The sequence below is a fragment of the Delphinus delphis genome, chromosome 21 (assembly GCF_949987515.2).
Source record: "Delphinus delphis chromosome 21, mDelDel1.2, whole genome shotgun sequence".
Taxonomy (NCBI): Eukaryota; Metazoa; Chordata; class Mammalia; order Artiodactyla; family Delphinidae; genus Delphinus; species Delphinus delphis.
Window position 1 is genome coordinate 2,679,993 of NC_082703.1, and position 27,191 is coordinate 2,707,183.

At 41.0% G+C, this 27,191-nt stretch overlaps 1 protein-coding gene across 7 annotated transcripts in view; it reads left to right on the forward strand.

Annotated features, from left to right (window-relative positions):
• SLC20A2 (solute carrier family 20 member 2) overlaps positions 1 to 27,191 on the forward strand; it is a 105,781-nt gene that overhangs the window by 1,395 nt on the left and 77,195 nt on the right. Inside the window, exons 1-3 of one of the 7 annotated variants that reach the window (XM_060001460.1) lie at positions 1,882 to 3,011; positions 4,411 to 4,509; positions 5,321 to 5,379. The exons of 1 other annotated variant lie outside the window; for it this stretch is intronic. The gene's annotated coding sequence lies outside the window, so the exon portion shown is untranslated. Of the gene's footprint in view, positions 1 to 1,876; positions 3,012 to 3,702; positions 5,380 to 6,419; positions 6,737 to 27,191 lie in introns of those variants that run through there. 5 more of the 7 variants (XM_060001468.1, XM_060001463.1, XM_060001465.1 and 2 more) reach the window with 5 other exon arrangements.

Here is a 27,191-nt window from a genome sequence, read left to right on the forward strand (position 1 = left end):
TTTTTCAAGTTGGAAGAAGGCTTTGCATTTGCACAGAACTGCAATTAGTCCCTTTATTGGGGTATTCAATAGTTTCCAAAGCCCTGTGTCTCTTTATCAGAGTTCCCATTACATGTCATTGTCACCCAATGAACAGGCTATGCTTGGATGTTGGAAAAAAGTAAATGTTGGGAAAGCCTTGATGGTCCCTTCTGAAAGGTGCCCTTTTTCCATATATAGTTTCTAAGCAACATTCCTAATTAAGGGTTAACGAATGACAGTCAAACAGGAATGTGATTTTCCAGTACCAAACCAAGGAAATAAAAAACTGGGTTGGCTGTTACTTTGTTGATGAGTCTAACTTTCATGGGTATGTAGATGTTGAGAATGTTAAGTAATCTACGTTGTAGGGGTTCTACCTTACTTTTCAGTTTGCCTTTACATGTCTTAAACATATTTGAGTCCAGTACTTTGTGCATGAAGAAGTTAAGTTTTTGACTGGATTTAATTGAGTAGTTTTGACTTCCTTAATCAAGAAGTTTATTCTGTGTTTCCAAAGGTACAATGTAATAATTTATGTAGGCGTAACAATGACGAGAATGATGGTGGGATCCAGCAGTTTGCATCTTGGGAGAGTAGGATTGGGTGAGAGGCCTGCAGAGGATGAGCGAAGCGCTTGGAAATGTGTCATATTTGTGATTAGAGCGTATTGGACTTAACGCATCTTCAGATAGTGGTCCATCATCGCAGAAGAAAGGAGTGAGAATGCTCTGCCAGTCGGTATTTATAAGAGGGTTCCTTTACCTGAAGGCGTTCTCTTCTGGGAGGAGATGAGTGGACGGATGTAGGAAGAAAAAGATGCATGTGTTAACACTTCCACCCATCGTGACTAACTGATTCCTGCCAACACATGCATCTTCAGGCACTTTTCTAGTAGATATTTGATATCTGTGGGCAGCCACTAGTAGAAGAAGAAGGGAAAAGGGCGGGAGGAGACAAAGCACAGGGCTTTAATGAATAGGCTTTCATTTGGGCAAGATTGAGCAGCTGGGCCTCCGCAGCCTCTATTACGAAAACTGTTCCAGTAATACTGTGTGTGTCTGTAAATCTCTTATATGTTATTTGTATCCAGAAATATGGAGAATATCTCTTTAATGTGCTTCATAAACAATGGAAGATATTTAGAATACAGTACATGAAAAGTTATTAATTTCTGTATGTTTGCCATTGTTGGAAGCCGGAGTGACTGTAATGCCAGCATTGGCTCCTGTTCACGAGACATTTAAGGGATGTTGTGTTTCATCGGGTTGGAGGACAGGCCCTTCCTCCTTACTTCAGAACTTGGCTCTCACGTGGAGTGAGTGCCCTTTTAGGTCCCAGGGTGCAGGGGCCGTTTCTGGGTCCCTCATGGCCGTATTCCAAGAGCCAAGGACAGAGGCCGGCCTACGGAAGGTGTGCAGTAAATATCTGTGGAATGAGCAGATATGCTGGAATCCTCTCTCTGTTCCCACCTGTCGTGGAAATCCAAGTCACCTCTAGGGGCAGGGCCACTGCAGGCTTGCCCTCTCCAGAGTCCCAGCTCACAGTGAGCCCTTTGAATGGTAGCTGTTTAAACCACATACTTTGGCATTTAATCATTTATGGCTTTATATTGTTGCATGACCATTTCCTGTGTTTTGTTTCCCCACCCAAAATACAGGCTACTCGAGGGCAGGGAATACATGTTTACACAGGTCTGTGTTTGAGAACTTCCTTGTTCATCCAGTATAATAATTTGTACCGAGTAGGTTTATTTTTACCTATTGAGTGAATATTAGGTGCCATGGGGGGAACATCAGAAATATTCAAAATGTGGTCCCAGTCCTCGAGTAGGTAGTATTTCAGTTGGGCAAACATCGTGTACACACGTGGAACAATAAGGGAATTTGGAGTTACATAAAGCACATAATGATAGCTAACGTTGATGTAGTGCTTACAATGTGCTTTTACATGTAAACATATTCGACTCTCACAACAGTCCTTTGACGTAGGTACAGTTATAATCCCACTTTTCACATGAGGAAGCTGAGGCACAGGGAGGTAATTCAGTCACCTGCCCGAGACCACAAAGTGAGTAGTAAGCAGGGAGGTGGCATATGAACCCAGGCAGCCTGGCTCTTGAATCAGTGTGGGTTCTCTGGGGAGTTTTACTTTATCAAAGACAGAAAAGAGAGCTAAAAGTTGACCCTAGTTTCTCAGCTGTAAAGGAAGCTCTTTAAAAATTTCAAAGTAGCATACATGGTGGCAATGACTTTGAGCTGCAGAAACAATGCTGGATTTTCCAGGCAGAAGAGGTTGATAACGAAATGGTTGAGGGGACTGTATTTTGAAATGACTGAAGGCAAGAGGAGAAAAACCAAATTTTGAACCTCAAAGCTGAGGGAGACTAGGACTCTTGGTAGCTGTTGAATTCTAGGACAGTGATTCACCAGGACAAAGGGCAGTGACTGTTTAAGGTACTAATTCTGTGTCAAATAACTCATGTGAAAGAACCCCTAGTGAATGTAATTTACCAGGATGGGAGCATTACTAAAGGCTTCCGGTGCCCATCTGTCCGTTTGCCTTGTCCTTTTGTGAAATCTTGACCCACTTTTTCAGCTTGTCTTGGACAGTAGAACACACTCTTGGGGCCCGGAGGCCTCTTCCAACCAAGTAATATTCATTTGGTGGAAAAAAACTTAACGGCACTGTTGGTTTGGTGACAAACCTGGAGTGAGGTCACTTTGAAGCCATGTGGACTTGGATGAGGGCCTGCAAACAAAATCCAGCAAGATGAAGCAAAGTGGTTTACTCTGAAAGCCCAGTTTTGTATCCCTTTAGTCGGGAGCTGACAATATTATATTGGGGGTGTTGGGCACCAACAGAGCCCATTGAATCCACATGACTCGGCCGATAGGGGAGCACACACGTCACCATACCCGCTGTCCAGGAATCACAGGAGGAGGTGCCCTGGAGTGAAGCCTGGGCCACAGCCCCGGTTAGCAGCTCTGCAGGTACGATGTTCTGCGTGACATGTCGCTTCTGCTGGGGAGGGGGGTGTGACCTTTGTCTTGGGGGCAGCTTTATAACTTGAGTAAGAAATGGCATGTTGCTGCTATCATTTTCACATCAGCTCATGTTTTGGGATGGCCTGTCAGAGCAGCAGCTTATGACTATGAATATCGTCCTGCAGTTGTGTTCTATTTAAATATCTGAGGATATAGTTGGGACAATTTGGGCTAAAAATAATCTCCATTGAAGTGTTTATCCATTTGGCACGTTAGCCTTAATCTTAGTTTTGGCATCTTCTCTGAACGGGGGATTTTTAGGGAAGGAGAAAATGACACAGTGATTTCATTTGTCTTAAACCTGTCAAGCTGGAGTAATGGCATCCCTACTGCCCTGTTTTATGACTCTTAGGGCTGTAGAGCTGCATCCCGAACGTGACCTAGTGTGGTGGTTCTTCAAGTATGAGTGTAGACAGAATGACCCAGGGTTCGTTATACAGTAACAGGAGCAGATGCCTTAGCCTAATCCCAGAGGTTAGAGCTCTTTAGAGCTGGAGCTGGGCAGGCATCTGTATTTTAAGCCATCCTCCGGTGACCCTAGTACCCATCTCCTCATGTAAGAAGAACCAGCCCTGTATTTTAGAGTTTTTTTTTTTTTTTTGCGGTACGCGGGCCTCTCACTGTTGTGGCCTCTCCCATTGCGGAGCACAGGCTCCGGACGCGCAGGCTCAGCGGCCATGGTTCACGGGCCCAGCCGCTCCGCGGCATGTGGGATCTTCCCGGACCGGGGCATGAACCCGCGTCCCCTGCATCCGCAGGCGGACTCTCAACCACTGCGCCACCAGGGAAGCCCCAGCCCTGTATTTTATAGATGAGAAAATCAGGGAAAAGTCAAATGGCTTGCCTACAGCTGGTTCAGTGGTGTCAAGATTTTATCACCAGATAGTATGCAATTTCAGAATTTTATGGCTAGAAGAAATTTTCCAGGTCATCAGTTCTGTAGCTCACTTTGTAGCTCAGTATAAATCATGCTTGTTCATACCATTTCCAAATAAGATATGAACGCAGAGAAATAGTGTTTTCTCAAAGCCCATCTTCTATCCTGGCCATGGTAAACATCAAAACGTCAGTCACCAGAATTTCTTTACAATTTTAATGGCTATTTTTTGTTAATTTCAGGAACAGTCAATTATTTGCAGTATTTTTAATTGTATAACCTGTGATGCCCTATAAAATTTTTTTGAAAATATATTTAGAGTTGAAGTGAAGGATTGAAATTTTTTATCTGAGTTACTTATTTTTCAGTCTTAGCGAAAATATAACACTGTGTGAGAATTTTCACTACTTTATTAGAGTTTTTTTGTTTTTAAAATCTGATTGATTTTTAGCTTTTTTTTTTTTCAAGGCATCTTACCTTGGAAACAGCACAGCTTGGCTTCCGTGTCATCGCTGAGTTCAGAGAATCCTAGTTTCACCGTGTCCTCAGTAGAGACCAGAGAACCAGGTTTGTTCCTTCAAGAAGTGTCCCAGTGCCTTGGAATTCAGCAGCTGTTTCCAGAAGTAAATAATCATGTCAGATGCCTGTGAATGGACTGTATGGCCAAGTGACCCGTTACGATATTCATGGAAGAATGGTTTAAAAAAAAAAAAAAAAAAACTGAAGAAAAGGCAAATTTCAAGAATTGGCCCAATGCCATTTAGGATTTTTGAGCAGCTGAAAGAAGATAGTTCTGCAAATATGAGCAACAAGACTGTAGCATATTTCTTTACATGTTTCTTACATTGTCTTTGTTACCCCATTGCTTTTGTGTATAATATTTGAGTTATTTTTCCCCTGCTGCTAAAGCTGGTAATCTGCTTACGATCAGAGTTTCAATCTGTGTGGATAGAGAAACAGTAGATACAATAGGAGGAATGGGAGCTTATAATAGGATGTTGGCCCTCAGAAATTGACTTTCACTGAAGAATTCCTCAAGGCGCGGGATATTGAGAAACTGCTTCTTCTCAGTGATTGTTCAAAGCTTTGGGGCTTTAGGTTCATCTTCCTTTATCTTCCTCTCAGCCTCTGTGTGTGCCTGCTTTTTTCCTTGCACAGTTTTTTGGACTGAAAATCTGGTGACTATATTTTTTCAGCTTAAAAATAAGAGTTACACGAATTACAGCTTCATAAATAGACCTTTGGTACGGTAGCTCTTCTACCCTTTGGTTATTTCCTAGGATTAAGAGTAGAATAATTTCCCTTCTTTTTCAGAATAGCTCTTCCTTATTGTTTTTATGTTCTTGTTAAGTGTTTTGTTTTCTTCTATTGTTTCTAGATGGAAATGAAGGATGATCTCTGTGTTCTGTTTTCAGTTATGTAGGAGTCCAGAATAAGGTGGGTCGTAGACATTTATAGGAAATTTGCATCTTTTCACTGTTATTGTTTTAACCTTGTGTTAAGCTTCCATCAGACTTTTTTTTTTTTTTTTTTTTAGCAGTATTGATGTAAATGTCACCTTCTTACTCTGCCCTTTCTTTTTTAGGGCAGTAGTAAGAAGCAGGGATTTCTCCAAATACTGATAAGCACAGAGGGAGAAAAAGTGAGAGAGAGAGAAAGCTTTTGTGATTAGTAAATGAAGCAGTTGGTCACTAAGGTCATTGATGTGTATGTGTCAGTGTGAAAATTAGTTTGTGGAACAATAAATGCTGGAGAGGGTGTGGAGAAAAGGGAACCCTCTTGTACTGTTGGTGGAAATGTAAATTGATACAACCACTATGGAGAACAGTATGGAGGTTCCTTACAAAACTAAAAATAGAACTACCATATGACCCAGGAATCCCACTACTGGGCATATACCCTGAGAAAACCATAATTCAAAAAGAGTCATGTACCACAATGTTCATTGCAGCTCTATTTACAATAGCCAGGACATGGAAGCAACCTAAGTGTCCATCGACAGATGAATGGATAAAGAAGATGTGGCACATATACACAATGGAATATTCCTCAGCCATAAAAGAAACAAAATTGAGTTATTTATAGTGAGGTGGATGGACCTAGAGTCTGTCATACAGAGTGAAGTAAGTCAGAAAGAGAAAAACAAATACCGTATGCTAACACATATATATGGAATCTAAAAAAAAAAGGTTATGAAGAACCTAGGCACAGGACAGGAATAAAGACACAGATGTAGAGAATGGACTTGAGGACACGGGGAGGGGGAAGGGTAAGCTGGGATGAAGTGGGAGAGTGGTATGGACATATATCCACTACCAAATGTAAAATAGATAGCTAGTGGGAAGCAGCCGCATAGCACAGAGAGATCAGCTTGGTGCTTTGTGACCACCTAGGGGGTGGGATAGGGAGGGTGGGAGGGAGACACAAGAGGGAGGGGATATGGGGATATATGTATATGTATAACTGATTCACTTTGTTATAGAGCAGAAACTAACACACCATTGTAAAGCAATTATACTCCAATAAAGATGTTAAAAAATAATAGTAATACAGGAGGGAGGAAATAGGTATGGATGAAACAAGTTGACAGAAAAAAAAGAAAGAAAGAAAATTAGTTTGTGGGTTAGAGCTAAGATGGTTAACTGACATAAGTAAATTTTATTGTTTTCAGCTCTTCTTAGTTTTGCTACTAAGTCAGTTGACCTCATCAGTACTTTTCTCCTCTGGAGATTGTGGAAACCATTGTTCACAATGAAGTTTTACCCAGCAGCGAGAAACAGAAACAAAAGAACAGGTTTAAAAATTTAATTTAATATAGTGAAATTCCAGAAACCATTTGTCTTTTTTTAATATTTCCTTTCCCAGAGGTTTCTTTTACTTTATCCTTTTTTTTGCCTTTCTACCCTACCTATTTATCACCTGGTCTCACTTTTACATTTTTCCTCATTTGTCCAGAATTTCTTGTTTGGTATCTTTGCATTTTGCCTCCTTCCTTCCTTTTTCTATGACTCAGTCTCCCATTAAAAATGCTGTCTGTTCCTTGGGCATGCCTCCTTCCGCGCCGGCCCCACCGTTCTTTCTTGTCCCCTCTTGTAATTTAGTTCCTGTCCTCTCACCCCTGCCTGGTTCCTCCTCGCCTCTGCTCACTTCTGTCACCTCCCGTCAGTGACGACCTCTCCTCCACCACCTCCCGTCCGCTTCTGTCTGTAGAGCTCACTGATCTGTCACGGTTTCATCGAGCTCTGATTCCTGATCAGCCCTACATTTATGCTGTTTTCTTCCTGTACCTTTTGTGCATTTGCTCCGTGAGCTCTTTTTCTATTTTCCTTGTCCCTGGGTGGCAGGTATTACTAGATGCATTTGTTGTCTGTACTTGCATAGAACACAGGTCCTTGCTGTGTATTTCCTGGGTAGCCAGGATGAATCAATTATTATTAACTTTTCTTGGAACATTGAGCTTCCTGTGTTTTCTGCTTCTAAGAATTAGATTGGTATTCTAGAAGACTAATACTACTTTAAAGAGAGGAGAGTCATATGATTTTAACATTTTTAACTCTTTATTCAAGAGTTCATGCCATTTCACTTCACTGCCTTGTCTTGAAAAATTAAAGAAGACAGACATCCAAAGCAGGTTTGGGGGTAGGGGCGGGTGGAGGATGAGAAGAGAAAGATAAATACCACAAAAGGGCTCGCAATCAATTTCTATAGACGGAAAACGGAAACCACAAACCGCAGACTCTAAGATTTAGTAGGTAAAAGGTCCCCTAAAAGAATAAAAAGTATCAGTAATTCTGTTAACTAATCTGAGTACTAAGTCATCTATATTTTTATATGTTCCTTGAAGTTCCAGGACTTTAATAACAAAACAGAAACTTAATCTTGTAAATATTCATTTTATTTTGAGAGACTTGATGTCTCCTTAAGTATTAACCTGTGTCATTTTGTAATTATTACCGTACCAGTCTCCAAATGTCATGAATAACCAACCCTGTTAGTTTCTTGTGTGGGAAAGCGTATAAATTGTGTGGTCTTGCCCCTCTGGACTCTGGAGTCATGTTGTAATGAAAAGGTAGCTTTTTGGGAAAATCTTAACGTTCTGCTGTTGATGGTTTACCTTGTTGTAGATTTTTCCTTCATTCTTGCATGCACTATGCGTGTCGTGCTGTCCTGTAATTTCGTTTTGTGCAGTGAACTACTGGAGGTGGACTAATGTGAGTGCAGATGCAGCTTTATTAAACGTGAAAAAGAAAAACCCTATATACCGCATAATGTAGTGTCTAAATGCTATGGTAAGAACAGCCCTACAGATTCAAGCTGATCATGTTGGATCTCCTTTCTGCCTGCGTCTGCCCTCCTTGAGGTGGTGGTTGGCAGGTATCTTGAAGCTGGTTCTGTAATGTTCACCACCCGTGAGCAGCTAGCAGAATCAACATCAGAACCGCTGTTAAGTACTAACAAGAAATGCATGCAGATGTGCTAAATACAGGACTGTGTTCTGGGATTACAGAGATGAGCAGGGTGTGAGCCGTTCTCTCTGGAAGCTCATCGTTGAGTAGGGAATGTTGATAAGTGACAACTGCAACACAGTAGGGCAGATGCAAAAATATACGTAAGTAGCTGCTGTCATAGGAAGAGATTAATTGGGAGAGTCAGAAAGTAGAGGTCAAAAACCTCAAAAAGTCAGATGTAATGTGTAGGTAATGGGGGATGTGCGTGTGTGTGTATTGCGATTATGAAGTAATTGCTGGTCTCTCCTTATTACCTGTGTGAACTGGGCAAGTTACTGAAAGCACTCAGGCTCAGTGTCTTCACTTTGAAATGGTGATAATTGTCTAGTAATGTTACATGGATTCAATGAGGTAATATATACGAGGTGCCAGTATGGTCCATTATTCAGTTATCATTTAAAAATTGGAGAAGGAAACACCCGGTAGAGAACATGGCAGATGAACATACTCTTATTATGTAGATAATGTTGCTGCCCCACATGCCTGGAATTCCCATTTCAAATTTGGTTTTATAGTTTTTAGGAAAACTTAACCTTAGTAAAAACCTTGTAGTCAATCCCCTTTTTTTTTTTAACCAAAAGAAGTTTATTTCGCTTAGTCTACTTGCCAGGTGTAGTTGTCAGTGACAGTGATTTCTTCCCATACATCACATCCATTCTCAAATTTAAAATTTGCTACAGTTAAGCATATTTGACAGAAATATGCCACAGGTTTTAAAGTGTTCAGCTAGAATGACATCACTGGGCTAGGTCTCCGTAACAACTGCTCTCAGGAAAATTAGAGTAAGATTTACTGGATACAGACACTTTGGAGTGTATTATAAAATCAGTCTTTGTAGAGTTGTAATCACAACACTGGGTTATATATACGAACCTAAATTTAGTTCCTAGATTATATCTATGTTTTTGTTATTTTAAAAGCGTTTAAATTAACTTCTTTTAACAGAACCATACTGAACAGTCTGCATTTTCTAGTGTAGTAGAAAAAATTGGCACAGTGATTTAATATTATTTTGCTTATATTATGGTTGATTAATTTCTTTAAAATCTGGGTCTATGTCCTAGACCATAGGATAACCCTGCCGGGTAAACTTCTCACTTGAAACAAATGATTCTTCTGTTCTGTGTTGTTGAGTCTTGTTATAAAAGTCCACTAATTCATAGCATGATTAGACTTGTCTATTCTGTCGTGATTTTGTGTATTATAAGTGTTGTATTTGGGGTAATTTTTAAATATCAGTATTGGGCTAGAACTACCAGCCCAGAATTTTGATGAAAATATATGTCTTGTCTAAAGCATCTTTAAAGTTCCTTATTTACAGTCAAGGGATTTAAATCCGTTTCATTTGTATTTTATGGCTGGTGTTAATTTGTATTGATGTTACATTCATTTCCACAGCAAGGGAGACTTGGTGCATTAATATTCCAAAGTTTAGTTTAAGCCGGCTGTGATTAGACAAGTGGCTTTCACTTGTATTCTCTGGAAATTCTCCACAGCAGTCCTCTGGGCATGTTAACATGTTTAATCACCCTAATGAATGTCTAGTTAAGTTAGCAGAGGGCTTTGGGACATCACAGCAGATGGTGTAGGACGAGCTGAGGTGTTGGTTTTGTCTTTCAGTGCTCCTTATTATATACTTTGAGAAATGAAATTTTTTTCTGATAGTGTTTTATTTTTTCTTGGATTTTAATAATCAATATTATTATTATTAATAACAACAACAGTTACCATTATGGAGCCTCAGTAGGGCCAGGCTCTTGACATACATCGAACTCTTTGCTTCTAGTCAGGTAATTTTCTAATAAAATTTGAGGTTATGAAATACATTTATGTATTATGTGCAATATGTGTTTATATTGATAAATAAATAGGCAGATAAATGTTAGGGCAGTTCTGCAGATGCATAGGTTTGTGGTGAGCGTTACATCTCCCCGCTGTGAAAGTAAGGATGTTGAGGGAGGTTTTTGAGCTGCCCAAGGTCACACAGACAGCAAATGGTGAAACCAGGATTGTACTCCAGGTCTGATGAAATCCCATGCTTTCAATCACTTTTCTGTTCCGCCTTTAAAATATTTCCCCTTGAAAAAGTAAAGTTTAGCTGTTTTATAAATGCATCTTATTTTGAGCTAAGGTGGTTTCTATTAATTCTATGCTGTACAGCTACTTTTTCCCCAAAAATAAAACAACTGTGTTCTTGACCTGGGAATAATGAGGCTCAATGTTAAAAGTAACCAATGCTTAGTGGAAAAACAAAACCAAATACTATGGAAAAGTATAAAGGAGGTGGTGAAAATCACTAGGTATGTGGTTTGATGTATAGTTGGTCTTCCAGACTTTTTGGTGTATAAATACACATATGTATATTTTTAAAGCAAAAATAGATCCATAACATTCACGTTGTTTAGTAATTCTTCTTTCATTTATTATATATTGGCCATCCTTCCACAGCATTATAAGTTTACATCTTCATGAAAATTTTTCTTTTTTTAAAAATAATCCTTTTATTTTAGAACAGTTTTGGGTTTATGGAAAATCGCAGAGCTGGTGCCAAGAGTTCCCTGTTTCCCTGATCATTAACGTCTTACCTTAGTGTGGTGTGTTTGTCAGAACTAATGAGCCAATATTGATACATCGTTATTAACCGAAGTCCATGCTTCCTCAGATTTCCGTAGCTTTTTTACCTCCTGTCTTTTTGTGTTCCAGGATCCCGTCCAGGATTCCATACTTCAGCCCTCAGGTCTCCTTCGGCTCTCCATGCCTGTGACAGTTTCTTATAGACTTTTCTTGTTTTTTATGACTTGGACAGTTTGGGGGCGTACTAGTCAGGTGTTGTAGGGTGCCCCTCAACTGGGGCTTCGCAGATGTTCTTCTCATGGTTCCACTGGGGTTGTGTGTTTGGGGGAGAGAAACCCCTGGGGCCAAGAGCCGTTTTCATCCCATCGTTTCTAGGGTGCCTTCTGTCTGTGTGACGTTGACCTTGGTATCCTGACTGAGGCGGTGCTTGTCAGGTGTCGGTACTGCGGAGTTACTCTCTTTCTCCCCTTCGCATCTGTGCTCTTGGGAAGAAGGCAGCACCCGTGTCAGGAGTCGGGGGCCATGCTCCACTTCTTTGGGGCAGGGCAGGGGACCTACCTACAGTATTTGGAATTCTGCAGCACAGGAGCTTTGTCTGTTCTCCGCAGGTATTCATTTATCCAGTCTGTTTACTTATATCAGTGTAGACCAGTGGGTATTTATACTTGTGTTATAATCTGACACAACACTACTGTCTGGCTCAAATTGTTCCAGCTTTGGCCATCTGGAGAGCTTTCAGCTGGTTCCTGCCTCCCTTTGCCATACCCTGTTATTGTGGGTTAATGTCTTCCTTTTTTTACATAGCTCCTTGGTATTCCATTGTAAGAGTACACCATAATATATTTAATCCCTCTTTAATGATAATTTAGGTATCAGATTTCTCACCATTGTAAACAAGCTGGTGATGAACAGTCTTCAAAAACTGTATTTAGAAAATATTCTTTGATCCTTCAGGAAAAGTTGCAGTGTTAAAAGGACTGCCCATTTTACATTTTAGGTGTCCCTGACTCTTTCTTAAGGATATTTAAGCAGATTTCTGAGGAGTGAGCATTTCCACCTGACCTGGGAAAACAGTGGTGTGTTTATCACTGTAGCTGCCTCCCTTCTTTTTGCTTTTTTCATGTGATCAGGGCTGGTGGTGCAGGTGGCACCAGTGGCCCGAAAAGCTGCTTTGAGAATTAATCTCCGTGTCCCTATCACCCAGCTTTATCTGTCAGCTTGTGGCCAATCTTGTTTAAAACTGCCACCCACTACCCCCCCACACTTATTATTTGCATTGAATTTACGGATGGAGTGATAAAGGGCAGAAAGTTTCCTTTTGCTTTTTCTAAGCCATACTGAAGCCAACCTTAACTGCATTACTGTATTTAAAACTATTTTATTGCAAATAAATATTCATCCTGCTAGCCCCTGTTGTTCATTGTATGAGGATTCTGGTTTTATTCTAGCCTCATTCAGACTGTCCTGCCTGGCATTTGACGAGGTTGCAAGCTTTCCCTTTTCTTTCCTGAATGGGCTTTGTGACAGTCGATCAGCTTTACTTCCCCCACCTTGAGTGCCTCGTTTGTATTATTTCCGAATTTTGGCTCCCTCTAATCTACCTGTTTCCATTCAGCGAGCACCTTTTAAAGAGGAGAAATCAATGTTACTCTTCTTCTCAATTCTAAGCAAAAGTTTAAAAGATAAAAAAATAACCACACTTTCAAATACATCTCTGGTCACGTGCATTCAGTTATCCAGGGCTGATGTGTATTGTGGATTTAAGTTCTTGGAAGACACACTGTTCAGCAGGTGTGCTGTGGGCGTATTTAAGATTTTACATCTGTAGTATTTCACCTACTCTGCCTATATTAAGCTACTTCTTAAACCCTTCTTGATACAGTAATCATCCTCTTTGCTTTGAGATGGTCTTTGACATCATTGCTACTTGCCAGCTGTGTGACCTTGACTGAATTTCTTACCTTTCCGTTTACTCATCTGAAAAGTGAGGCTGTTTAGCAGCCACCACCTCACTGGACTGAGTGTTGAGTTGAATGAGATCAGCTGTAGTGCCTGGTGCGTGATAAATGCTCAGTAAATACTATTCGTCATCTTTTCCTCTCCAGCCATCTGGTATATCTCCCCTTACTTGTTTATACCTTCACTTAGATGAAGAAAAACGGTTTATTGTAAGTAAGTCACCACCTTCATGTTTCCCTCAAACTTGTTTTAAACTTTTTGTTTTGAAATGGTTACAGATTCACAGGAAGTTGTAAAAATACAGAGAGTTCCCGTGTATCCTTCACCCAGTTTCCCCCAGAGGCAGCTAGTACCAGAGCAAAAGTGGAAAATAGACCTCGGTACAATCCACAGAGCTTATTCAGATTTCTCCAGTTTTACATGCACTGTGTGTGTGTGTGTGTGTGTGTGTGTGTGTGTGTGACTATGTGTGGGTGTGTGTGTATATGTGGGGGGTGTGTGTGTGACTATGTGTGGGTATGTATGTATATGTGGTGTGTGTGTGTGTGACTGTGTGTGGGTGTGTATGTATATGTGGGGTGTGTGGGTGTGTATGTATATGTGGTGTGTGTGTGTGACTGTGGGTGTGACTGTGGGTGTGTGTGTATTATATGTGGGGTGTGGGTGTGTGTATATGTGGTGTGTGTGGGTGTGTGTGACTATGGGTGTGTATGTGTATGTGGTGTGTGTGGGTGTGTGATTGTGTGTGTGTGACTGGTGTATATGTGGTGTGTGTGTGTGTGACTGTGTGTGTGTGACTGGTGTGTGTGTGTGTGTGTGTGTGACTATGTGTGGGTGTGTGTATATGTGTGGGGGTGTGTGACCATGTGTGGGTGGGTGTGTATATGTGGGGTGTGTGTGTGTGACTATGTGTGGGTGTGTGTGTATATGTGGGGTGTGTGTGTGTGACTATGTGGGTGTGTGTGTATATGTGAGGGGTGTGTGTGTGTGTGACTACGTGTGGGTGTGTGTATATGTGGGGTGTGTGTGTGTGACTGCGTGGGTGTGTGTGTATATGTGGTGTGTGTGTGACTGTGTGTGGGTATGTATGTATATGTGGTGTGTGTTTGTGTGTGTGTGTGTGTGTGTGTGTGTGCAGTTCCATCGCGTGTAGATCTGTGTAGCCACCACCACAACCAGGACACACAACTGACCCATCAACTCAAGGCTTCTGCTTGCTACCTCTTTATATCCTTCCCTCTACCTACCAACCCTTGGTAACCACTAACGTGTTCTCCAGCTTTATAATTTCGTCATTTTGAGACTCTTATATAAATGGAATCATGCAGCCTGTGACCTTTTGAGATTGGCTTTTTTAACTCGGCATAATGCCCTGGAGATCCCTTCACGCTGTTGCGTGTATCAAGTTTGTTCCCTTTTATTGCTGAGTACTGGCATGGTATGGATGTATCACAGTTTAACCTTTTGTCTTTTGGAAGGACATTTGGGTGGTTTCCAGTTTGGGGCTATTGCAGATAAAGCTGTTGTGAGCATTTGTATACAGGTGTTTTGTGTGGACCTGAGTTTTCATTTCACTAGGATAAATGCTTAGGAGTGCAATTCCTGGATCAAAACTCATGTGATGGACCGTTGTAAGCTTCTTTGAAAATATATGCTAATGCCGTCCACACTTGTAGATATATATATAGACAATTATTTGTTAATACCAGCCATTATAAATCATATAAATAATATACATTGTCCTTTGTTTTAAACTATCTTTCTGTATAAATTGTGGCATGCGTCCAAAGTATAGAATTCTGTCTTTTTTGTACTGTAATGTAATATGTACTAAATAAATATTTCATTTTGTTAATGAATCCCCTTTCATACTTTATTAAAAATTTTCTTGGACATATAATTGTTCTCAGATACTGAATTTGAATGGGGGAAATAGTTCATGCAATGGTTTTTTTTTTTTATCAATTTTCTACGATGTGGTAGAGCTGAATTTTTAAAAATACTTAGATTAGCGCAAAAAACCAGGAAGTCCATTAATTGACTAATATGTGGCAAAATTTCAGATAATCGGTAGAATAGTGCTGGCACTTTTGCTTTCCAACATAATGTTTGGCATCCTAAGATGTTTCATAAAATCATTGTCTCCAAAGTTTATAATAAATGATGTTATTATTTGGATGAAGCGACAAATACTCTTTTGACATGTGAAGGGTCCTTAATTGTGGTAGCCATGGATTTACGTAACTTTATTTAATTTGGGCATCAAAAGTCCACATAAGGACAATGTGAATTATAGACGGTGGACAGGGTCAGCTGGTTGATCAGTTTTGGCTTTCCCAAATGTAGCCTTGAAATAACCGATAAAGAAAAAGCTCTTTGTAAGAGATTGGGAGAAAGGAAGGAAGAGGATGAACTGTAAAAAGCAGTGGTTCTTAACTCTCTCTGAATTATCTAGTTAGCTTTAAAAATGAAACAAGTACCTACACCCAGGCCAGTTAACTTAGAATCTCCGGAAGTGGCGCCCAGGCACTGGTACTTTTAAAAAATGCTTCCAGGTAATTCTGATGTTTAGCCAAGGTTGAGAACCCCTGAACCAACAGGAATGGCGTCTCTGCTCATATGTCTTCACCTTAGAGTTTGCTAGTGTTTGTGCTTCATGCGTCCATCTCCTGCATATTGGACTAACGTGGATTCCGCATACCTTTTATTTACGGCTCTGCTGAGGTGCGTATTTTCCTAAGGGGGAAAATAATCACACTTGTGAATTGTGGACACATTTAATCTACAAAACACAGCTTTACTCTGTATTACAGAAGAGTGCCTGTGACATGGAATCAAGTACCCCAAACAGTAAAAAACTCAGAATCACTGAAAAGTCAAAAAGGAAGTTAGATTTCGTCCAAGGTATACTGTGGGTGGGAACCTTTGGGAGAAATTAGGCATTTAGAAAACCTGCCTGGGACTTCACTGGCGGTCCAGTGGTTAAGACTCCATGCTTCCACTGTGCGGGGCACGGGTTCAATCCGTGGTCCGGGAACTAAAATCCTGCATGCCGTGGGGTGCAGCCAAAGAAAAAGAAAACCTGCCTGGAGTGCTGGGATGAGAGAGCTGAGTCTATTTATAGGTCCTATTGTCAGCTTTATTTAGTTTCTTTTCTTTTTAGAATTTATGACTTTGCAAAAGCAGCATTAGCTTGTAACAAGTGAAAGTATACAAGGATGAACAAAGAAAAAAAGAATTCATCCCCCACCCATGTTCACAGATGTGAATTCTTCCACACCTTTTCCTGTATTCAGAAAAGTATGTCTAAGGATGTAGGGTTTGTCGGGTTTTTTTGCTTTTTAAGTAGGATTATACTCAATATATTATTCTGAAGCTTGCTTTTCCTCCTTAATATATCATGGGTATCTCTCCAAGTCAATAGATCAGCTCTAACTCTTGTTTCCAAAAAATGAATTAAAATTTTCAACACACCATAATTTATTCAACCATTGCCCTGCAGATGGATATTCAGGATGTTTCTCCCCACACACTTTTTTTTTGTCACTACAAACAGTGATGCTACACGTATCTTTGTATGTATAACTTTAGGTCCTTGTGCTTTTGTGTCTAAAGTATTCTTAAAACCTGTGGTTTGGTTTTGGGCAGATTTCTTAGTTTCTGGATATCTTCTCTGATAGAATTAGTGAGTTAAGGTCTGTTGAATTCCAGTTGATTGGCTTCTTCTGGGTATTAAGTTGGGCATTAGATAGGAGAATCAATTATTTTAGAAATGGATCTGAATGAATTCCAGTGACCGTAGGTGTTTTTCATAGGTCCTAGAATTCCTAAGGTTTCACCTTAAACAGGCCAATGGATGGGCTTCATGGGGGTCCAAGAATCATTTGATATTGATTGCAAAACTGTGTACATTTTATGGCTTTCATCAGATTTTCAACAGGGCTGTTTCCTCAAGGAAGGCTGACAGCAACCTAGGAGAGATGACTAATACCACACATAGCAGACTGGATTCAGAATAATCTGAACAGGTTGTGGTAATGTTCTAAAACCAGCAAGATGAAGTGGCCTCAGGAGGAACCATCTGCAGGAGTTGAGGACTGCCCCACATGCATCTGAGACAAAAACGAGCTATGAGTTTATTTGGCCACAGGCTTCTGTGAGCCTCTCTGTGATGCGGCTGCTGAAAATAGATGTTAGACCACACCTGGTGAATGTGTTTACTCCTGTGACCCATGCTTAGGTGAGACATTAGCAGGGGAGGGAGACCGGTGGTGGGCTGAGAAAAGAAGTCGCGGGAGGAACCACCGGAGGAGGAGTTGGGTCGTTGGAGCAGGAGAGGGTGTTGAAGAGCAACGTGCATTAGGGACTGGCAGGACCGGAAGGTGGTGTGGAGAGCTTGTGCGCGTGGACACACAAGTGCTCAGTAAATACCTGACGGAGTGGACATCACAAGGCAAAGGATTGTGACCTGCTCTGAGCTCTGGTGAGAGTTCTCCAGTGATGGGGTGGGCGCCCTGGAGAGTAATGACTTCAAGCCTATGATGGGGGGACCAGGACAGGGGCTGTAGGAAGGAATTCCTGCTCTAAGTGAAAGATTGTACCATAGGACTTCAAAACCCTTTTAATTGGATTGTCATATTTCTTCTCTCAGGTGCTTAAATTCCAAAACAGGAGAGAATTCTAGGATAATATTGTCGGCTCTTTTAAAGTGCTTTTATAGAGGCGATGGTTTTAACTCAAAGGCTACCTGATTGCCAGTACAGGTGTTTGAAAGGTGCTGAAATGTTGAAATATAACAGGTTTTTATCTGAAACTTGCGGCGCATAAGTTATTCCACTGTTAAACCTGAAGTAACTAGTCTAGGCCTGTAGTGTGTGGTTTAAGACTTTATTTTTGTTTCTTTAGAGAGGAGAAAAGCCACATTCTTTTCATGCTGCAAAAAGAGAGTAAAAAAGGAAATTTCACCACTTCCTGGCTTCATTGTGGCCTCCGGAAACATAGGACACTATCTTCATTAGACTAATTGTTCGGAATCCTGACTCAGATGATAATAATACTGCCTGGAATTTGTGTCTTGCTTGTTGTCTGCACAGGCCTGCATCCAGGTCTGCATACCGCCCTGTGCAGATGTAGCTCTGATATTTCACTTGGGTGAGACACAGATATCTCTTATCGCCCCTCAATAACTGAAACAATATAAAAATCCTTTAGGTTGTGGAAATGGATGAATACTGTCAAGTTTTTTTTTTTTTTTTAAATTATAAAGCTTTAAAAAAAAAGAAAAACCCTGTATCTCACACTAGTGGTCTTAGAACAGCTTGGGGGCTGCTGCCACTTCCGACCATGGGTTCCATTCCTTTTTATGGTGCCAGAGAGGTTTAGGTTAGGGCTTAAGGAGATGGGCTCCACCACTTGCTGGCTTTGGGACCTGATCTCCCAGTCTGTTTCCTTGTAGAGGGAAGGTAACGATAGTACTTACACCCCAATAGAAGCACTTAGCATGGTGCCCGGCTCATGGAGAGGACTCCCTAAACATTCTGCTGCTATGTTCTGCTGTCCCCTCTTGAGCTCCTTTCTATTTTTTTCCTGACGTAGCAGATAGTGCCACTGATATGTCTTATACTATCTGGAACACAGCATGTCTAAAACTAATTTGTGTGTTCCCTCCCCTCCCCCTTCCTCCTCTCATCCTAAATCTACTTCTGCTCTGTCCTGTCTCCTCTCCACCCTCCAGAGGTGCTGGGGGCACCGCAGGCTCTGGAGGATTGAATTCCTGCTCCACCACTTAATGCCGCATGACCTTGGACAAGCGCCTTAATGTCTCTAAATCTCAATTTCTTCAGTGATCAACCTGATTGCAATCTGTCTTCTAGAATTGGGAAGATTCCCTGAGAGGAGTACACGTTAAGTGCTTAGTGTCATTCCTGACACTTAAGTAAGTGCACAAATACATGTTTATCACTAACAATTCTAAAGCTAGAAGTGGTGGTGTCAGCCTGAATCCCTCTTCCTTCCCCTCACCTGGGAGTCATCAGTGCTATTGATTCTACCTCAGAAGTCCCTCTCTCCTCTTTCTATTCACTGCTTTTAGGTCAGGGTTTCTTCACTTGAGTCCACTGCTCAAAGAGGTTCATAATCCCCTGAAATTTTGACATAGGTGCATTTTTCTTGAGGAGAAGGCATCTAACCTTTATCATTGACTTTCACACAGGTCAGTGACGCAGGAAAGGTTACTACTAACTACTGGCTTAGACTCTTACCTCTCGACTGTATTTGGTAACCTGTCCATTGACATTCCTCCCCTGGTCTCTGTGCCTCTGATCTACTCTTCCCACTGTTGCCCAGTTATTTATTTATTTATTTAGTGTTCTTACACCCCCATCCTATGCATACAGTTGTGTTGACTCTCTGTTGCCTGTAGTGGCTGTTCTCACCCCAGCCACATAACAGAGTCACATGGGAAGACTGTTAAAAAACACCAATGCCCAATCCCCATCCTGGACCAATTAATTGATACTAACAAATACCAGACATCAATATTTTGTTTTAAAGCTTCCCAGGAGACTTTAACGTGTAGCCAGAGTTGAGAGCCTCAGCGGTACAAGACAGTGGACCACCGCGTTAGCATGGCACATAGGGACCGCAGCAGTCGACTTTTTCAGCCTAATCTTCTGCCTCTTCCCCCATTCACATCCTGTCACTTACACTCTGGGCACATAGTTTTTGCTATTCTCAGAACATGCTCCAAGCTTTTGCCTGGACTGATCGCTCTGCCTCAAATGCCTTTCGCTCTTTCTCTGCCTGGTCATTTCCGTCGCAGACCCTCCCCAAGTCCCAAAGACAGTTGCAACCTTCCTTTTGTGCAGACTTCTATTATAGGCCTTACACTGTATTACAATTATTTGTGTCTGTCTTCCATACCACACTGAACTCCTAGAAGGTAAGATCCTTATTTATTTCACCTTTCTCGTGCTTGGCACCAGCTTAACAAGTTCCCTGAAAGTCTGATGAATAAGTAAATGAGAGGGGAAAGCAGCCTACTCTGGGGAATCAGAAAGCCCATGGGGTTGGAGCGTATAAGTAAATATGCTGTACCAGATGTGGTGAGGAAGGCTCGGCAGAAGTTCATCCTCTACTGTTGCTTTTTTGTACTTTTATAAAAAGGAAAGATGGAAGTATATGAGTTTCTCACCTGGGACTAGGAAAGTCGAGACCAGCTTTGACAATAGCTCCAAACATTGTTGAGCTTACAGTCATGTGATGTTTGGCTCCTGAGATGGTGCCGAGGTTTCTGAACGAGAGATGAAGAATCAGCCACTCCGATGGTGGCAGCTGTTTATTTTGCCCAGTGGACTATCCTAACTTAGTTACTGATTTAAAGATACCCTTATATGGACGGTTCTCCAGACATTATATGTTTCTAATTTTGATCTCATCTCTGACCCTTAAGTTTTAGCCGCCGTCTTCTCTTGGCTGTTGTTAATACTTTTTTTCTCAGTGTGTCTCAGAATTGTCCAACACATTCTAAAGAATCGTAACTTAAATGTGATTGATTCCTCCTTTTCTTCAGTGCCCAGGATTAAATCTTGAAAGAGATTGCTTTAGTGAATGATCTCAGAGAGATTCTTTTGGATATTGTTTGGGGCTTTATCTTAATTATTCTTCCTGTGCACTGGCCTACCACTACACTCTTAGGAGAAGATGTGGCTTATTTAACACTTTCACACAAAGAACAGTAAGTACTAGTCTGACATCATGATTTGCATGTTTTTCTGATAGGCTGTGTATGAACAACTAGAATACCCTTTGTCTAACTGGCTGTTTATTATCCTATAATCCAATATCATATCTTAGAGTTGAATAATAACAAGAATTTTCTTATTCAAAATCAAAGTGTTAGTTGGACTTTATTAATATGCTACTCTTTTACATGTCCATCATCTTATTTAAAAAGAGGGTTTTTTTTTTTACTTTTTAAAATTGAAGTATAGTTGTACAGTGTTTTATAAGTTACAGGTCTACCATGTGGTGATTCACAATTTTTAAAGGTTATGCTTCATTTATAGTTATTATAAAATATTGGCTGTATTCCCCACGTTAAGCCTTAAAGAAATCTGGATTTGTCAAGAACTCCTCCTTTCAGTGTAGTTGACATGAAAGGATCTTAATTAGTGAAACTAAAAAGAATAATTTTTAGTTATTTTTTAGGAACACGTTTTTAAAAACAGATCTGACTCAAAGAACTGGGAGCCGGGCGCGGTGGCGCGCGCCTGTAGTCCCAGCTACTTGGGAGGCTGAGGCAGGAGGATCGCTTGAGCCCAGGAGTTCTGGGCTGTAGTGCGCTATGCCGATTGGGTGTGTGTCCGCACTAAGTTCGGCATCAATACGGTGACCTCCCGGGAGCGGGGAACCACCAGGTTGCCTAAGGAGGGGTGAACCGGCCCAGGTCGGAAACGGAGCAGGTCAAAACTCCCGTGCTGATCAGTAGTGGGATCGCGCCTGTGAATAGCCACTGCACTCCAGCCTGGGCAACATAGCGAGACCCCGTCTCTAAAAAAAAAAAGAACTGGGAAATGCACCCTTTCCTGGCAATTAGAGAGACAGGAAGAGAATGTCAAGAAAAAGAAGAAACCGAGTCTTACAATGTGAGCGCTAAGGTCTAAAATGGGTAATTGTTTCCTGTTTCACAGTCTACAATCAACCCCAATACCCCGGTACCATTTGTCCACGCTTCTTTTTGTGAACCAGGGTCTGTGTAAAGGAGCTGGTCTCTATGTTTCTGAGAATGGCCTCTTGGATTATTATAATTTCTGGGCTATTACAGTTTTAAGAGCTGAGTTGTTAATCCTTCTGTTTTTTTGTTTATTGCTGATATTCTGAAAAATGAGCCCTCATTGGAGCACTTTTTAAAATGAAATATACAGTACTTAAGAGATAGAATCATGTACATTTATCTCAAGAGACTAGGCTCTTTCCCCCCCATTGAAACCAGCCACCTACTGGATTCTTGTAGCTAAGTGAAGTTAGAATCTCTTATGAATATTTCAGCTCTTCTAATTTGAGGTTGATTTTGAACTGCTTACCCCCGAAGTGACCACTTCTCAGTGTGTCTGGTTGAGAACAGACCACATCCATTTACAAAAAACCTGTTAAAAGTTAGAAAGCAAATCCTTGATTTCCCAACTGTTTTGGTAAACTGGTACCAAGTGTCGTGTTTTCCCACACACTTAGGCATCTTACAAATGCTCGGCGACTTGAGAATGGAACACAGGAGCCATGAGAACTTACTTGAAATTATTATTAGTAAAACTGGCAGCCTTGGGCTGCTATTATGAGGGTCCTTTCAGATTTACCCTGCAAGTTTCCTGTAAAAACCCAGAGCCCCAAAGTAGATTCTCTACTATGTACAGGTGGTTCAAACAGGAATTCCCCTTCATCATTATTTTACATAGGTAAAATAAACATTTTTTAAAAAAATCCATGCCAAGTACTGTTCTGAGTGTTGTATGTCCATTGACTCATTTTTACAAGTCTGTTAACTTGCCTGTGGTTGCTAAGCTAGTAGGCAGTGAAGTTGGGATTCGAATGAACCCAGCAGCACGGCTCTATTAAAGAGCTCACCTACAGCCCTCTTTTAGTCCTTACCCTGAAAAGAGATTGTAGGAGCTGTTGAAGTTGGCTTAATTGCTTGTGAAACAGTGTGGCTGAAATAACAGAAATGAATACTGAATGCTAATGTGCCAGAAGGTTTTGGAGGTTAATAGCTTGTTGTCTGATTCTTAATAGTTTTCCTATAATTGGATGGAGTCAACTGAGAAGTGGGCATTTACGATTAGCAGTTCAGCATAACTTGTTAATTCACATTCTGTTCACCAGTGCGGAATTGACAATACAGTTTGATCTGTGGTGGGTGAAATTTTCACTGCTGCATTATCTATGAAAAAGAGGTTTTGAAACAATAGTGTAAGATTGCAGGACATTTTTACTTATTTCAACACGACAGAATATTTTCAAGTACTTTTAGCAGTATTTTTTTAATATAATCTGTATTTTCATCTTAAAAACAGAGGGAACTCAGTTTAATATTTGTTAATAGGTTCAAGTAATACAACTGCATTTAAAAGTGTTTTCAGTTTGGATATATAACTACTTGAAGCCAAATTAGACTAGAATTAGTAAGATTTCATTAACCTACCTTTTGAATCATGTGGCTTTGTCTACTTTTTTCCGCCTGAAATCTCAAATTACAGTACATTTAAGGTTTCTTGTTTTAGATTAGCTTGAATACTAATAAATTATAGAGGTTTCGATTGTACTTAATGAGCCTATGCTTATTTTTCCAATGAAGGTACATTTATTACATGAGACATTACTACAGCTTTGTTTGAATCTGGCAGCCGTGCTGTGTCTGTCTAGCAGTTTAAACCTAGCATCTCACGTGCACAACGGTTGCCCCAAGAGAGAAGGGGAGGGACAGTCTCTGATCTTCTGAGTGGAGGCTCATGTTGAGGCACGGGAAAACATGGCTGACCCTCGTGTTCTAGTACAGTGCTCTGTGAACTTCAGACAAAGGAAAAAATTAAATATATCTAGCACCTACTACATACATGTTCTGTCCTTGGTGATATAGCTATATCTGTATCTCTGTATTGATACACATCTGTCTACTGGTCTAGCTATCTAACTATCTATCTTGCTATGTATGCATAAACATGAGTTTGTTTATTTAACAAACTATTTATATATTAAGCACCAGGCACTGTTCTGCATGCTTTACAAATATAAACTTACTTAATCTTCATAATCACCCTATGAAATTTGTATATTGTTATGCCCATTTTAAAGATGATGAAACTGAGACACAGAGAGAGTAATTGCCCAGGGTCAACAACTACTAAGTGTTGAAACTCGAAGGAACCCGGGCAGTCTTGCTCTGGACTCCACACAATCATTGGACACTTTACAACATAAACTTGGAGAAATTAAGGAACTTTATTAGTGATCTAAACAGCTATTAATTGATAGAGCTGAAATCCATTTCCCAGACATACATTCTACAGACATGCATCACAGCCTCCCTTTTTCTCGTGTCTTTGCTCATGTTGTTGGTTCTGTATAATGTTCTTTCCACTCCTTTTACTGTTGAAAGCTTATCAGCAGGCAGAGGCTCAGTTCACATGCCACTTTCTCCAAGATGCCTTTCTTGACTAACCCAACTAGAAGCCTCTTCTTCTTTTCTTAGATTCCTATTGGAAAGGATTTTCACCCTTTGGGATGCTTACTGATTACCCTCTTATATGGTAGAAAGGTTTATATATATACTGTCATGTCTCCTATCAGATTATGAGCCTCTTGAAGGTAGAACTGTCATTAACACCATTTTCTGCTATAGTCTTGGGCCGCCTGCCGTTTGTTCAAATCTTGCAAATGCTTGGGAGTTTCTTAGTGGCAGGAAGCAGCTGTTTAACGAGTGTTTGTTAAATGGATGTGACTATTAGGAATGTATGGTGAGGATAAATTTTCCCCAGAAAATTTAGAAATTTTAGAATTTTTAAATTTGAAATTTAAAAATTTTTAAATTTAAAAATTTAGAAATTTTAAATTTTCTAAGATACTTAAAAAATTAACTCTGTTAAAATAAGTATTCAAACAACAGCAGTAATAATGCTGCCTTTATTTTCATAGTCCTGATATAATTATGTTATAGATTATGCAGAATTAGCTGTTTATCAAAGGCTTTAAAAAGAACTGTCTTGAACTTGCTACTATGTGTATATATATTTTTAGCTTGCAAAAAATGCTGGAGAAAAAGTGGTTTATTCTTTGAGTCAGATTTTTCTGCTCATGTGTGTGTAAATGGTACTCTTAATCCATTTCTGAAGTATTAAGACAGACGGAAAGGCTGTGAACTCTGCCCATGTAATCACTCTGAAGGCCAGGATGGAGAAGTCATTACTTTAGCACAGGGAGTTGTAGCATCGAAGGCCACTTATATTTGTTTCCAATTATAAGATGAAATAAATAGAGCACTTACATTTTAGCAATTTTATCATCAGACCATATCACTATTTCATTTTAGTTTGATTAACTTGATAGTGGAGATGACAAAGTAAATGTAGTAATCAGAATTGTGGATTTTTTTTAAGCTACAATTGTGCATTTTTAAGAGTAAGATAGACGTAGATTAGTCTTAAAGGATTTCGTTTGGAAGTAAAGGGATGGACTGTTACAGACCTTTTGAAGATTGTATATTTGTGAGCTTTTGCTATATAACAAGCCACCTAATTCTAGCAGCTGGGAAAAGGAAACCTTCTGTCTCGCAGTTCGGGAGGTCACCCTGGTGGCTCTTCTGGTTGGAGCTAGCCCGGCTGGTCTTTGCAGTTAGCTGGTGGCTTGGCTGGGGCCGCAGGCCTGGGGTGGCCTCCTGGCCTGTCGGGCCATCGTTGGGCTGCCTGGGGTGAGGCTTCAGTGGCAGAGGGCAAGCCTGTGTCCACGTGGTCTCATCCTCAGAAGGCTATAGCCGGAGTCTCCAGGTGGTGGTCTCAGGGCTCCGAAGTGCAGCAGGAGGCGGCAGGCTCCCCTGGGCCCGCCCTTAAGTCTTTGGGTGAGGTCTGCAGGCCAAGCCCAGGTCAGTGTGGGCAGGGGCTCCCCCAGGGTGTGGGTACAGGGAAGCAGGAACAGATAGGGGGCTGTTACTGCACCGCCTGCCGGATATGAAATCTGTGCGTACTGTTGGTCAGTGTCCCTAAACTGATCCAGCCTGAGGCTTGCGGCCTGAGCTGCTCTAATGGAGGAGGACTGAGCAGGCTGTCCAGGCCGCAGGGTTTTCAGAGACAGTTGGCAGACCCTGGCTTCCCTGAAATACTTAACAATTGTTTGAAGCCCCTTTCAACTTTTTCTGTTTTGAAGCTTCGAAGAATGAAAGTCGGGAGGCTTTCATCCTCACTCAGTAACATCCCAAACCGGTCTTCAGCGAGGACTGCACTGAACGTGGAAAGGGTGCGACCCTAAAGGCGCAGTGGTTTACTGAGAGCGCGTGCGTGGCCGTGCCTGACCGGGTGCCTGGCCGGCCCGGAGTCCTCACGCTGCCCCTTGCTGTCGCACCATTGCCCCTGTTTTATGGGTGGCAAGGAAGCAGACTCACAGGCCCGCTGAGCTGCCTGGGGTCATACAGTTGGTGGGTGGGGCTGCCTTTTGAACCAGGTCTTACTGACTCCCCAGCTATGGTCCAAAGAAGACTTTCTCCCCAGTGGGCTGGGGATGTTTTTTTCAGCACGAAGTTTTTGAGTACTTTATGCCATCCTCTGAAAACCTGGGGACCGTGGTGAGATGTGAATTTTTTCCCCTTCCTACCTTTCTCCTGCCCTGTACCTTCACTAGTTAGGCCAAAAAACCAGGTGTAATGAAGATGATAAATAACTCAGAGGGGAAACTTTACTGCTGGTTCCAGATGTCATTTTTAAATATTTTGGAATAATCTATCTATGACTGTTCTAGAGTCCAAAATAAAATTCAGAATCCTGAAATATTCTAGGACATATATTTAAAATTTCAGTGGGGGGGGATAAATTAGGAATTTGGGAGTAACATGCACACACTACAATATATAAAGTAGATAAACAACAAGGACCTACTGTAGAGCACAGGGAACTCTACTCAATATTTTGTAAAAACCTATATGGGAAAAGAATCTGAAAAAGAAATATCTATATGTATATAACTGAATCACTTTGCGGTACACTTGAAACTAACACAAAATTGAAAGTCAACTATACTTCAATAAAAAAATTTCATTAGAAATAACCTTCATTTAAAAATGAAGCTGCCCCCCTTCCTTGTGCTCCCATGGCCCACAGCACATAACTGCATCGCCCTATTTACCAGAACCGTGTATTTGCCAGGTTGGGGCTGGGGGGGGGGGGTCCGTCCCTCTCACTCAGCCGTGAGCTCCTTGACATAGAGACCTTGTCTTTCCTTTCTGTATCCCCAGCAGCACGTCCCAGAACGGCAACATTGCAGTATTCCGGGAACAGTATTTGTTACATGATTCTATAACTCGATTCCATACCCTGGGAGAAACGCTTTTCTTCTTTTCATCTCTCCTCCTTTTGGTCTGTTTGTCCTCCTTTTAGTCCTTTCTCTTTTCTGAGTCATATTCTTCCTGTTTGTCTGAGTTCCTCGGCTTTCCATGTCTCCCACCCTCTCACT